Source organism: Chrysochloris asiatica, unplaced genomic scaffold (assembly GCF_000296735.1).
Source record: "Chrysochloris asiatica unplaced genomic scaffold, ChrAsi1.0 scaffold00079, whole genome shotgun sequence".
NCBI classification, from domain to species: Eukaryota; Metazoa; Chordata; class Mammalia; order Afrosoricida; family Chrysochloridae; genus Chrysochloris; species Chrysochloris asiatica.
The window spans coordinates 6,352,794-6,368,291 of NW_006408597.1; positions in this window are offsets into that span (position 1 = coordinate 6,352,794).

Genomic DNA, 15,498 nt, shown 5'->3' on the forward strand with positions numbered 1-15,498 from the left:
AAGAATAAGGCTCTGGAATCTGATGGGATACAAACTGAAATCTCCTAACAAAGTGATGCGCACTGGAGGTAATCGCTTATGTATACCAAGAAATGTGGAAGACGTTACCAACTTATTGGAAGAGATCCATATTTGTGACTATTTCAAAGAAAGGTGACCAAACAGAATTCAGAAATCATTGGACAACAGTACATAGACAAGGAACTACTAGAGATTCAAACTGGATTCAGAAGATGTACAGTGAAGGATATGACTGCTGATGTCAAATGGATCTTGGCTGAAAACAGAGAATACAGAAAGATGTTTACCTGTGCTTTACTGACTACACAAAGGCTTTTTATTGTGTGTCATGATGACAACTTATGGACAACATTGCAGAGAATGTCTATTTTGGAACATCTTACTGTGCTCATGAGGAACCTGTACACAGACTAAGAAGCAGTTATTCCAACAGAAAAAGGGAACACTGAATGGTTTAAAATTAGGGAAGGTATGCACCAGGGTTGTACTCTTTCATCATAATTATTCAATCTGTATGTTGAGCAAATAATTTGAGAAGCAGGATTATATGAATAAAAACATTGCATCAGGATTGGAGACTTATTAGCAAAGACTTATTAGCAACCTCCGATATGCAAATGATATAACCCACCTTGATGAAACCACAGAGGCCTTAAAAAACTTACTGGTAAAGATCAAAGACCACAGCCTTCAGTATGAGTTGCACCTCAGTGTAAAGAAAATAAGAAGCCTCACCACTGAACCAGTAAATAAAATCAAGATAAATGGAGAAAAGACTGAAATTGTCAAAGACTTCATTTTGCTCAGATCAACCATCAACACTCATGGAAACAGCAGTCAAGAAATCAAAGGACATATAGCATTGGGCAAATCTGCTGCACAAGACCTCTTTAAAGTGTTCAAGAGAAAAGATGTCAGTTTGAGGACTACGGTTCACCTGACACAAGCCATCATATTTTCAACGACTTCATATGCAAGCGAAAGTTGGACAGTGATTAAGGAAGACCGTAGAATTGATGCATTTCAGTTATGGTGCTGGAGGAGAATACAAAAAGTAAAATGAACCGCCAAAAGAGCAAACAAATCTGTGTTGGAAGAAGTACAGCCAGAACGTTCCTTAGAAGCCAGGATGGCCAAATTTCATCTCTCATATTTCAGACATAATATCAGGATGGACCAATCCCTGGAGAACAGCATCATGCTTGGTAAACTGGAGGATCAAAAGAAAAGAGGAAGACCCCCGATGAGACTGGCATAGTTGCAGCAGCAACAATTGCGAGGTTGGCGCAGAACAGGGGAGTGTTTACACTAAAACATAAAGTCTCTATGAGTCAGTACTGACTTGACAGCACCTAACAACAACAACAACAATATTCCAGATACTGTTCTGAATCTATACAAACATTTTTTCACTTAATTCCTACCTAATTCTCTCTGTTCAACAGATGAGGAAAGTTAAGTACAAAGCCTATAGAGTAACTGACCCAAAGCGCAAACAATTAATGTAATCGCATGATTACTGAGATAGGAAATAATTTATTAACTATAAAAAGAAAGGTAATTGTTAAGAACAAGTGAAAAAGGTTATGAATATATAACAACTTGAACACAAAAACTCTGATGATTAAATGATTTCAGGAGCACATTTATCAAAGAATGCTTCCTACAGACACCTTGCATTGATCCACAGCCTGACCAACACAGGCAATAAAGCAATGATCTTTCCAGCTGGAGCGGCCTCCCCTGACCACCCATTCAAACTAGCCAACTCTCTCTCTTGCCACTTTTCCTGCTTTAACTTCCTCACGGTGCCCATCTGAATTCATACAACTCTGTTTACTTGTCTACCAAGTTCTCTTCTGCTAGAAAGTCAGTTCTGTAAGACGGGAACTTTGTCAGTGAGGCCTGTCACTCTTTCCCTAGCACCTAAAACAGGGTCTGGCAATAGCTGTTGGTGTTGTTAGGTGCCATCGAGTTAGGTCTGACCCATAGTGACCTTCTACACGACAGAACGAAACACTGCCTGGTCCTGTACCAGCCTCACAATTGTTGTTATGTTTGAGGCACTTGCTGCCATCACTGTGTCAATCTGTCTTGTTGTGGTCTTCTTTTTTAGTGACCCTCCACTTGACCAAGGTCCTTCTCCAGGGATCGGTCCCTCCAGAAAATGTCCAAAATATGAAAGACAAAGTCTCTCCATCCTCACTTTTAAGAAACATTGTGGCTGTATTTCTTCTAACACAGATTTGTTTATTCTTCTGGCAGTCCATGGAACGTTCAATATTCTTCATCACTACCATAATTCAAATGCACCAACGTTTCTAGTTCTCTTTATTCATTGTACAACTTTCACATACACATGAGGCGAATGAAAATATTATGGCTTGGGTCAGGCACATCTTAGTCCTCAAAGTGATGTCTTTACTCCTTAACACTTCAAAGAGGTCTTTTGCAGCAGACTTGCCAAATGCAAGAAGTCACTGATTGTGTATCCAAGCAAAATGACATCTTAGACATCTTCAATCTTTTCTCCATTATCATGTTATTTATTGGCCCAGTGGTGAAGATTTTTGTTTTCTTTACATTGAGGTGCAATCCATACTGAAGGGGTTCATAGTAGGTAATCAAATATTTCTCTAGTGAAGGACAGAACCGAGATGACTCCTATAAAAAGCAGTGTACTCCTTCTAGAACATTCATCTGGGGAACAAAACACTGAAACTGCCCAATAGAGAAGGTTCTTGATCAGGGAAGACTAATGAAGATTGTCCTCGGGGTTTGTTGATATTGGCCAGCTCTGACTCCAGGAACTCAATTCTAGAATCCATGAGCAATTTAGGAAAAAATAAAATATGTAAAGAGAGTGAGAAGTATAGTAAGGAAGAGTCTGTGAATAACAGAAAAATTGAGCATCTAAGATCAAACTCTTACATGAAAATCAGGATTCATCTACAATTGACTCCAAAGTTATCTCTAAATATTTGTATTTACAATAGATACCAAGTGTAACAATAGCCTCTCTGGACGAGCATGTCAGACGTAGGTCTGACAGATAACAGTGCTGGGCAGGGCAGGAAGGAAAGCTCTCTCTGATGTGGGAAATGAAGAGCTCTGAAGTCAGACCAAGAACCATTGCCCAGCTCAGACCACACTGAGACTACCAGGTGGCCTTTGGCAGATGACTCCCACATCTCAAGCTCTGACTCTTCACCTGGAAAATGAGAACCCTCTGTAGCACTTCTTATGAAGACATTAATTCCTTAGCACAGAATTCCTTAGCACAGAATGTCGAAGCTGCTTAGCAGCTTCTCTGTGCTTCTCTGTGCTTCTCTGTGTGACATTCCCATATCACAGGCTTCAGAATCAATGCATAAGGCCCCTCTCCCACCTCAGCTATTTAGCAACAGCATTCCTCAAGTGTCCTGAGGCCTAACCAAGAGGAGATCTACTACAATCACACTAAAAACCCTGTTACTGTTGAGCAGATTCCAATGCATGGTAAGCCCATGTGTGTCACTCCACAGGGTTTTCATGGCTGTGACATTTTAGAAGCAGTTTGCTAGGCCTGTCTTCTATGGTCCACATGGGTGAGTTTGAACCACTAACCTTTCAGTTAGTAGCCCAGTGCTTAAATGGTTGTACCACCCAGGAACTACACAAATGCCACTAAAATCATTGTCACATGTGGCTTTAAACCTCAGACCAGCCACCCCTAGTGACCAGCCATCGAAACGAATTTCCCTACTCATGGAAATATCAGCCAGGAGAGGTAATCAAATCTTCACTGTAATACTGTGTGAATATTTAAGTTGTCAAATAAAGATTTCTGTTGATATTATTTTCTCTCCATCTTATGTCACGTTCTAATTGTTTGCCTCAGCCCATTAAGACCCAATGCATTTTTCTTCTGACATCAGTAACGTTACACACTTCAGAAAAAAAAATTGTACAAGATGTGTGCTAGCTTAGTGGTACTAGCTTGTTTATACAGCTCTAATCTGACTGAGTGGGCAGGATCTCAAGGGGAAAGAAGAAAGAACAGCAGTTCTAAAGAATAAATAACTTTCTGTTATAGCAAGTCTGCCAACTTGACATTTCCTATATACTCAAAGTTCAAATGCCCAATGACAAATCAAGTCACTGTATTTAGGCAACAAACCACAGCGATCTTAAAGCAAGGCTATAATGTGAAACCCCTACTGGACCATTCTGGTGGCCATGCCAAGTACCCAGTATTTTATAGGAATACAATACTTGATTAGTTCATACTTCAGTTCAAATCCAATGGTTCTCCAAAGATGGTCCATGAACTAGAACCAGATATGTAGTCTCAGCATCACCTGGGAAATTTTCTAAAAAAACATTTTCTTTGTTGCCATTCTCCAGAAATTCCAATCCAGTAGACCTAGGGTGGTCCCTGGTGATTAGCAAATGTAAATCTCCTCAGGTGATTTGAAAGCCCAGAGCCAAGTTGGGGAACCACTGACTCCATGGAGCCTGCCTTCCCTTCAGGTGATCTCTTTATCCTATCTCTTGTCACTGTTTGGACAACCATGCTGAGGTTACCTAACTAACTCTCTTCTAGTTAGGCAGAAACTCAGTATAAAGGAATAAGCAAGGGCTCTGGGATCAAAGATCTGGCTCTCAGTCTTGGCTATTCCAATGAAGTGCAGAATGACCGTGACTAACAGCCTCTCTGAGACTTGGTTTCCTTATCTGTAAAAGAAACAATTATTAACCACCTGAAGCAATCGTTCTTATCTTGGGTTCTCATTAGAATCACTAGGCAAGCTCTCACAGTAACTGCATGAAAATCTGGTGTCATTAAATCCATTCTGACTCATAGTAATGTACCTGTTATAGAGCATAGAGTTTTCTTGGTTGTGATATTTACAAAAGCAGTCTACCAGCCCTTTCTTCCATGGAGCTGCTGGGTGGGCTTGAACCACCAACCTTAGCTTAGTGATTGATTGTAAACCACCTGTAGCATCCAAAGACTTTAATTAACTACATCAAGTAGCTATTATTCTTCCCACTTAAAAAAAAAAAAAGTTCATATCAAGTATCAATGCTATCCCCTCTTTATACAGGGTAGATAGGGACAGGCAACTTAGACATTGACTAACTAAAATGAGGGGGTGATAAAGGCACAAAGTGACTGGCTTATCAGATTTCAAGAGGGAGTTTAGTTTAAGAGTGGGGGTGTTTAAGATGTAAACAAGAGTTTACATCTTGTCTAGATGGGTCTGGTAAAAAGAGATGGGGATAAGATTCTTATGATTCAATAGTGAGTAATTGTTATCATGACTAACTGTAACTGTCACAATTGTAAAGGTAGAAGTTTTGTAACAAAAATGGGAAAGTACTCAATCTTACAGTCCAGAAACAGAGGACCCTAGGACCATCAAGGGAGAAGAGCACAAGCAGAATGTGAGACCCTATCCAGAGCAGCAGCAACACCAGAGATGGAGGCAGAGATGGGGACACGGAGAGAGGAAGCAGCTGAGGATGCTAGATTCATGGGAAAAGAGGGACTGAGAGCTGGTGGCCAGGAGGCAGGCTTGCAGAATGTGCCCTTAGGCAATGTAAATTATTATATATGCCTGAGTGTTTAAAAAAGAGAGAGAGAGAGCTAAAATGAATAGAGAGTAGAGAGAAATACTGTTAACTGATGGTACGTGGAGGGGATTATAATCGTAATGAAACTAGGAGTATGACTTATTAAATGTAAAACTAATGATCTGCCCTGTAAACTTTCACTCAATTCACAATAAAAATATAATTTTAAAAAAAGTTGTTGTCAAGTCAATTCCAACTCATAACACCCTTATGTGTATCAAAGTAGAGTTTCTATGGCTGGTTTTATTGGAACTATACTCAGCAGCTGAGCATGGTAACCATTTGAACCACCCAGGGACTCTGTTGCCATTCAAAAGATGAGCAAACTGAGACTCAAGAACATAGATAACCTTGCCCCAAGTATCTCAATTTGTAAGCCAGGAAACAAGGATTCCACCCCAGAAAAACCCCAATGCCCACAGTCTTTCTATCATGCCAATCCATGGTTTCCTGTGAGATTACCTTTATAAGGTAATACACAGTCTAGCATGGGTAGGAAGTGAACAAGATTGATTGTGTTTCCTTCATTCTACCCCTAGTCTCAACATCCTCATACCAATTCCTGCCTTGAGACATAGAAATAAATACAATCTTTTCTAAGTTGCCACAGCTGCCTGACAGTCTAAACAAATAGTCCACCAAAGCTGTTTATAAAGAAAAATATTTTGCATTCCTTAAATTAAACAAAGTTCCTAAAACCAAGCTGGGAGGGAGAGGTAGAAAGTTTCCTACTTAAACACGCATGCTTGGCCACTGGAGGCTGTATGAGGCAGTGGCTACTTTACAGTCCTGTTACTCAATCACTGCTTGAAGTCCAGGTCTGTCCAGACAGCCTCTTTCTTCAGGACCCTGAACTCCTGCTCTGGACACACCCATATCCCATCAACCCCCACCCCATCCCCACCCCGTCGTCACCTACTCTTCTCACCCTTTAAATTCACCTTTGGTAAACAGTGGAGAAACTGTTTTTCTACCTCCTCTCTGAACTTTCGCCTTCTGTAACCTTAAGGGAAATCTGGCTTCCCACAAGGACAACACCTCCTCCAAAGCCCAACTGTCCTCCTCACTCCATGTATCTCCATGTAAGGGAAGCAACTTCCCTGCTCTCTACTGAACTTTCAAATGATTTCCTTCCCTTCTTGCCCTCTTCCTGTGACACTCAGACTAGGGCACTTTCTGTCTATCTTCACTGCTCTTTCCACCTCCCTCTTGCTTATGACTTTTCACTTCCTGAAGACCTCAGCTTCACGCTCTCAGAGCATGAATTCTCCATCAATTACTTGTTCATCAATCATGGGACTTGAACTTCAGAGCCAAAGCACTATCTGAAAGCTGGTCTCTACACTCCTTTCTTTCCCCACCTTTAACCCTCCACAGCTGCCCTCTCGCATGGCCAAACCCTGAACTTTGTCATCGCCAGCAACTGCACCACCTCAAATCCTAATACAAGCTCCCCGATTCTGTCCACCTTCCTTCTTCTCAACTAATTCAGTCTATATTAGTTGCAAACATTCTTTAAACTCAGGTAGACATTTAATTCATTGAATTCACAACTTTTTTACTGATCATTATACTTCACTTTGCCTTCTTAGTCTTCTCTTACTAGTAACATCCCATACTCCATTATTATGACTTTCTTACAGGTATCCTCAATCCTTCATCTACCTTGCTCTGTGTCATACTGTTCTAGCAAAATCCAACACTGATGGAATTCAAATATCCATCACATCCAGGCAGATGAACACTCTAAAGGGAAAGGGAAAGAGAAGCAGTGATGCCCGGGATGGAGGCAGAGACGATGATGTAGGGAGATGGAGCAGCTGGAGACTTTGGACCTGGAGAGAGAGAGGGACAGTGTGCTGAGGACCAGGGGGGCAGGCTTGTGGGGTAAACACTTTGGTTGATCGATGACGCATGGAAGGGAGTGTAGCCATGGCAAGGAAATGATATACGACGGGATCAATGTGAAAGCTGATGTCCTCCCATGTAAACAATCATATAATTCATAATAAAGCATTAAAAAAAAGAAAGGCTAATGGAAGAATGAGCAAAAAAAAGTGGGGGGAGGGGAATCACAGACAAATTTGAAGTTCATGACAATAAACTTTAATGCCCACCAAACCTAAAATATTGCCCTACCCAAGTTTACTTTCTCTTTCTGAGTTTGTTATTTTATATCTTCCCTCAGTCAAACTTCACACATTATCTTCCAATTCTCAGTTGTGGACTCACATTGAAAAAGCATTGAAAGAAATATACAACAGCAAAGGGCAAGTCATCATCTTCAGATGTGCTCCATCATGTCCTTTGTTGTCTTTTTATAATAAGGGAAGTGTTGCTGTACTGTATAAGAGAACTTTCCTCTACTTTTTTTCTAGGTCCTATTCTTTTCTTACTTTCCTATCCTTCCAACTGCCCTTTACTGCTTCTGTGTTCACAAACTTTCCCTCTCTACCAGAGTGTGCCCAATATCTCAGTCTCTGCTGGATCGATCACAGAAACATCCTTTGTATTCTCCTATTTTTAAGAAATCATACTTTGACTCCCTATCTTCCTCTAGCCAGACTTCATTTCTCACCAAAATTTCACAATAAAACTGGAACCATCAACTGGTTGCCAGGGACCATTAAGCTGGTTCCTACTCACCACGACCCCTATGTAAAACAGGAGGAAGCACTGCTTGGGCCTTCGCCATCTTCAAAATTGTGCTGTTTCAGCCCATTGTTGCAGCCACTGTGTCTATCCATCTTACTGGGGGTCTTACTCTTTTTCAATGACCTTATACCAAGTATGGACTCCTGGTGTGGTGTTGTGGGTTAATGTGCCAGACTGTAAAGCCATTTGAACTACAAGATCAGTGGTTCAAGCTCACCACTCATTCCTTGGAAACCTTATACAGGGTCGCTATGGTTCGGAACTGACTCAACGACACTTAACAACAACAACAACAAAAACATACCAACTATGCTGTCCTTTTCAGGGACTGGGCCTTCCCCATAATATGGTCGAAGTACATGCGACGAAGTCTCACCATCCTTGCTTCTAAGGAACAGTGTGGCTCTACTTCTTCCTAGACAGATTTGTTTGTTCTTCTGGCAGTCCATGGTACTTTCAGTATTCTTTGCCAACACTATCATTCTTTTCCAGTCTTCCTTATTTATTGTCCATCTTTCACATGCTTATGAGGCAATTGAAAATACTATGGCTAGGGTCAGGCACACCATAGTCCTCAAAGTGACATCTTTGTCTCTTAACTCTTTAAAGAGGTCTTGTACAGCAGATATGCCCAATGAAATTCTTGGTTTGATGTCTTCACTGCTGTTTCCATGAGCACAGATTATGGATTCAAGTAAACTAAAATCTCTGACAACTTAAATCTTTTCTTAATTTATTATGATGTTGCTTATTGGTCCAGTTGTAAGAATTATTGTCTTTACATTGAGCTATAGTCCATACTGAAGGCTGTATTCCTTGATCTTCATCAGCAAAGGCTTCAAGTCCTCTTGTCTTTCAGCAACCAAGATTATGTCATCTGCATATTGTAGGTTTCTAATGAGCCTTCTTCCAATCATGATACCATGTTCTTCTTCATATAGTCTAGCTTCTTGAATTATTTGCTGAGCATACAAATTGAATAAGTATGGTGAAAAGGTACAACTCTGGTACACACCTTTTCTGATTTTAAGCCACACTTGCTCTGTTTGAATGACTGTTTCTTGTTCTTTCTACAGATTCCCCATGAGCACAATTAAGTGTTCTGGAATTCCCACTCTTCACAATGTTATCCATAGTTTATAATGATCCACACAGTTGAATGCCTTTTACACAGTTAATAAAACCCCAGTAAATATCTTTCCCATACTCTGCTTTCAGCTAGAATCCATTCATGTGATGTCCACAAAAATATCCCTTGTTCCATATCCCTATTTGAATCCAGCTTGAATTTCTGGCAGCTTCCTGCCCAATGTACTGTTGCAATCATTTTTAAATTATCTCTAGCAAAATTTGACTTGCGTATATTAATGATATTTTGTGATAATTTCTGCATTCTGTTGGGTCACCTTTATTTGGAATGGGCACAAATACGGAACTCTTCCAGTCAACTGGCCAGGTAGCTTTCTTCCAAATTACTAGACGTAGACTACTAAGTGCTTCCAGCAGAGTATCAATTAGTTGAAATGTTTCAATTGATATTACATTAATTCCTGGATTCTTGTTTCTCACTAGTGTCTTCAATGCAGCTTGAACTTCTTCCTTCAATATCATAGTTTCTTGATTAAATACTACCTCCTGAAATAGTTGAACATTGACAAATTCGGGAGGGTACAGTGGTTCTGTGTATTTTTTCCTTTTTTTTTTTTTAGCGCTTCCTGCATTGTGCAATAGTTTGTCTATGTTGTTGTTATGTGCCATGGAGTCCCTGTACAGGGTTTCCGAGGGTGTATATCTTTACAGGAGCAGAAAGCCTCATCTTTCTCCCACAGAACAGCTGGTAGTTTCGAACTGCTGACCTTGCGGCCCACAGCCCGATTCATAACCACTATGCTACCAGAGCTCCTTAGAATCCTTCAATAATGCAAGCTGAGGCTTAAATTTTTTCTTCAGTTTTTTCAGCCTGAAAAATGCTTACTGTGTTTTCCCCTTTGGTTTTCTAACTCCATGTTTTTGCATATTTCATTGTAATACTTTACTTTGTTTTCTCAAGCTGCTCTTTGAAATTTTCTGTTTCTCTCTTTTACTTCCTCCTTTCTTCTACTCACTTTAGATACTTTATGTTCATTGGCAAGTTTCAGAGTCTCTTCTAACATCCACTTTGATCTTTTCTTTCTTTCCTCTCTTTTTATTGACCTTTTATTTTTTTCATGTATGATATTCTTGATGTCATCCCACAACATTTCTGGGTCTTTGGTTATTCATGTTTAATGCATCACACTTGCTCTTGGGGTGGTCTCTAAATTCAAGTGTGCATCTTAATTACATGTTTGATCAATTTCAGACTACAGAAATTGGTAGGATTCTTCAATTTGTTCACCACTGGCTTTGGTAGTTGGTGTGTACATTTGAATAATAGTTGTGTTAACTCGTCTTCCTTGTAGGCATACAGATATTATCCTATCAGCATTGTATTTCAAGATAGACCTTGAAATGCCTTTTGATGATGACTATGACACCATTCCCTTGAATTTGTTGTTCCCAGCATAGTAAACCATAATTGTCTGACACAAAATGGCCAATACCTGTCCATTTTAGCTCACTAATGCCCAGGATACTGATCTTTATGCATTTCATTTCATTTTTGACAACTTCCAATTTTCCTAGATTCATCTTTTGTACATTGCATGTTCCGATTATCAATGGATGTTTGAAGTTGTTTCTTCTTATTTTAAGTTGTGCCCATCAGCAAATAAAGTTCCTGATATTTTTTATCCCTCCATGGAGTCCTAGTGTGGCGCTGTGGGCTAATGCCTCAGACCGCAAAGTCATTTGAACTGCAAGGTTAGCGGTTCAAGCTCACCAGGTGCTCCTTGGAAACCCTATGCAGGGTCGTTATGGTCGGAATCGATTCAACAGCACTTAACAACAACAACAACCATGTCATTAAGGTTGACTGTACTTTGAGGCAGCTCGTTCATGGTCATATTTTGAGTGCCTTCCAACCTGAGGGTCTCATCTTCTGGCACTATATCAGATAATGTTTCACTGCTGTTCGTAAGATTTTCAGCAGATAATCTCTCAGAAGTGGACTGCCTAGTCCTTCGTTCTAGACTGCCTTAGTCTGTAAGTTCCACCTAAACCTGTCCATCATGGGTCACCCTGCTGGTACTTGAAATGTCACTGTCACAGCTTCTAGCATCACACCAACACACAAGTCACCAGAGTACAAAACACTGACAGACATGTGGAGCAAAAAATGGTGGAAAGACGTAAATGGTAATTTTGAGAGTTTGCTGAAGACAGGGGTGAACTAGAGTAAGATTAGAAACTCTGGAGGTCACAGTCTTACATTGGTTTCCAAACTTTTCTGAACTTTACTTCCAGGAATCCCACCAGTTTCTCTTTGTTAAGATCAGAGAAAATCTCGTCATGTCACTGACAGAGAAAAGGAAATATTGAGTACTGCTGTGTCCAGAGTCTTCTCATCTTCAGAGGAAAAGATTTTACAAAGCCGTAGCCCAACTGTTATCGTTGTTGTTAAGAGCTGTTGAGTTGGTTCTGACCCATAACAACCCTGTATAGGGTTTCTGAGGAGCAGCTGGTGAGCTTGAAATGCCAACCCTGTGGTTCAAACCAACCTTGAAGTCCAGCGCATTAACCCACAACACCACACCATTGCCCCACTATCCCAGTTGAGGGAAGGAAATTTCACTCCTGCTATCTCATCTGAGCAGGGGAAAATGTAGCTAATATGGGTCAGAGCTTCACAAAAATAAACTGAGAACACTGCAATCAGAGAAAGGAAGAGTGGTAGTGATGTACCTTAGAGTCAATTCTGACCCAGAAGGACCCTATACAGCTTCTCCAAGGCTGTAAATCATTACAGGAGCAGAAAACCTCATCTTTTTCCAATGGAGCAGCTGGTGGATTCAAACTGCTGAACTTGTGGTTTGCAGCCCAACTCGTAACCACCAAGCTACCAGGATTCATCAGGGAAGAAAGTAGGAGTCGAGAAAAGGTCCACTGGAGAAACACTTATAAAGGTCATAACATGCCCACTAAAAGATAAAGATTTAATTATCATACACCTCCCCATCACATAAACAAGGCTTCAGTAAAATAACACTGTGTATTATAGCTTAAAGAGCTATCAGACACAGACTCTTTAAAAAAGAACGCTTAGGGAAGTCCAAAGTCCAGAGGGGAAACAAAAACAAGAACTCTAGAGGAATTTAAAGATTGGTACCTACAAGCACAAGATTAAGTACAGTTCAACTCCTAGCCGTATAAATATAAACCTCACACCTAAGGCCCATTTGCCTCAGTTCTTATTACATAATAAAGCATGTCCAGCCTTAAACAAAAATTTTACCATCGTGCTAAGAGACAAGAAAAAGAAAAAACACTCTGTAGAGATAAAGCAATCATAATAACGAGACCCAGATATAATACAAGTATGGAATTATCAGACAGAAAATTTCAAATTACTGTGATTCATATGCTATAAGTTCTAATGGCAAGTTGACATATGTAAGACTAGAATGGTAATGAAAGATGGAAACTCTAAGAAAGAATCAATAGAAAATGTTAGAAATAAAAAAAACACTTCATTCAGAAATGAAGAATGCCTTTGATGGGCTTATCAGTAATCTTGAAATGACAAAAAAAAGGTCTAAACTAAAATACAAGAGAAGAAGGAGTAAACAACAACAACATATACAAACTGTAGAACTATATCATAAGGTGCAACATAGGTATAACTGGAAATAACAGAGGAAGATGAAAGAGAGAATAGAGTAGAAGAAATATTTGAAGAAATAATGGCTAAGAACTTTCAAAAATTAATGACAGCAAACCACAGAGCTAAGAAGTGCACAGAACACCAATAAAGGTGAATACCAAAAAACTATACCTAGTTGTATCATATTCAAACTGCAGAAAAACAAAGACAAAGAGAAAAATCTTGAGAGAAGGCAGAGGAAAATAACCTAAACAAAATACATGACCTACAGAGAAACAAAGGAGTTTTGGTAGCGTAGTGGTTTTCAGTCAGGTTGCTAACCTCAAGGTGAATAGTTTGAAACTGCCACCTATTCTGCAGAAAAAAATATATGACTTTCTGTTCCTGTAAAGATTTACAGCCTCAGAAACCCTATGCAGGGTCGCTATGAGTTGGAACCAACTCCATGGCACAACACCACCACCACCACCACCACCATAAAGGAACAAGCACCAAAATTACAGAAGACTTCTCATCAGAAACCATAAAAGCAAGAAGAAAGCAGGGAGATATAGTTAAGAAGTTCAAAGGAAAAAATCCACCAACCTAGAATTCCATATGCATTGAAATTATACTTCAAAATGAAGTAGAAATGACGACTTTCTCAGACACACAAAAACTGAGGAAATTCACCACCAGCAGACCTAGCCTGCAAGAAATGCTTAAAGGAATTCTTCAGGCAGATAAAAATAATATTGTTTAAAACTTAGGTCTACAGAAAAAAAGAGCAATCATTAGAAAAAGAATATATGAAGGTAAAATATAGTATTTTAATTTAGTCATAATTGATCTAAAATAAAGCATAAAACCTTTAAAATAACATTCATCATATATATAAATACACACACACACACACACACATACACACACACACATATATATATAAAGACTAGTATAGCAATGTCTCCTCTAATCCCTCAAAGAGAACCCAGGAATAGCCTTTGACAATCAACTAGCCTAAAGGTCAGCATCTTAAAGCTTGTGGGATAAATTTAATCTAACACCTGTTTTTATATAGTCCATGAGTTAAGAATTGGTTTTGGATTTTTAAGTGATTAAAAAAAAATGTTCAAATAAAACCAATATTTTACAAGGCATAGTTATAAGAAATTCAAGTTTCTGTGCCCAGTAATAAGATTTTATAAATAAAAACCATTTGTTTACTTATTGTCTATGACTGTTTATGCTCTACAAATTCAAAGTTGAGTAGCTGTGACACAGATCATATCTCATGGCCTAAATCATATCACAAAGCTTGCATCATTTAACTATTTGTTCTTTTACAGAAAAAGTTTCTTATACTTTTTATTTTACATAGAATGTAATTGAGATCTGGGGTGGGTCAACTTATGGCCTGATACCATTCAGCTACTTAGTAACATTAAAACTCAGATCGTAAGTTCCAAACAACTCTCTTTCCAAATTGGTTATCATAGTACTCACTTGACAGACTATAGAAGTACCTTTCATTTTTCTCTTATTTCCTATGAAGGATTGTGTGACTACTAGGAAGAAGTAGGAGTGCTGGAGAAAGCTGCATGAATTTTTATACACAAAAAGGGGATGACTAAGAGATGAAGAGAATGACAAGTTCCCAGAGAAGTTAAAAAGGAAAGCATTTTGAGCTGTGTCAAGAGGGCATAACCATGGCAAATCTAACAAAAGAAAAGAGGGAGAAGACACAAATAATGCACATAAGAAAACATATGGATAACATCTGAACAGAACTAACAGAAAAAAGGATAATGACAGAATACTATAAAGATTGTACTCCAAAAAATTAGAAAATCTAGAGAAAAAAGGAAACCTTTATAGGAAAACATGACCAACCTAAACTAATACAGAGTCAAAGGAAAAACTTGAACAGACCTATAACCTATAACAAAAGAAGAAACTGATCAAGTCATCAAAAAAAAGTCCAGGCACAGAATGCTTTAATGGTGAGTTTTACCAAATATTAAGAGAAAAGCTAACACTTGTTCTACAAAAACTATTCCAGAATATAGAAAAGGATGGAAAAGTTCCAAATACATTTTATGAAAAGGGCATAATCCTCATACCAAACCCAGGGGAAGGACATCACTTAAAAAGAAAATTAAAGGCCAATATCCCTCATGAACATATATGCAAAAATTATCAGCAAAACCCTAGCCAATACAAAGAGTTGAATAGAAGAGATGGAAGGCAGAACCAGAGAGCTGGACGAAAAATCTCTCAATACCACTAAGACAGAAGAGCAAACAGAAAAAAGGATTTTAAAAGTCTGAAGAAGGTCTAAGATTCGTGTTGGACAACATGAAGAGGAATAACTTAAGAATTACCGGCATTCCAGAACAAGAAGAATCACACAAGTCCACAGAGGAAATAGTTGAAGAACTGCTGGAAGAAAATTTTTCTAATATCCTTAAAACTGAAAAGATAAA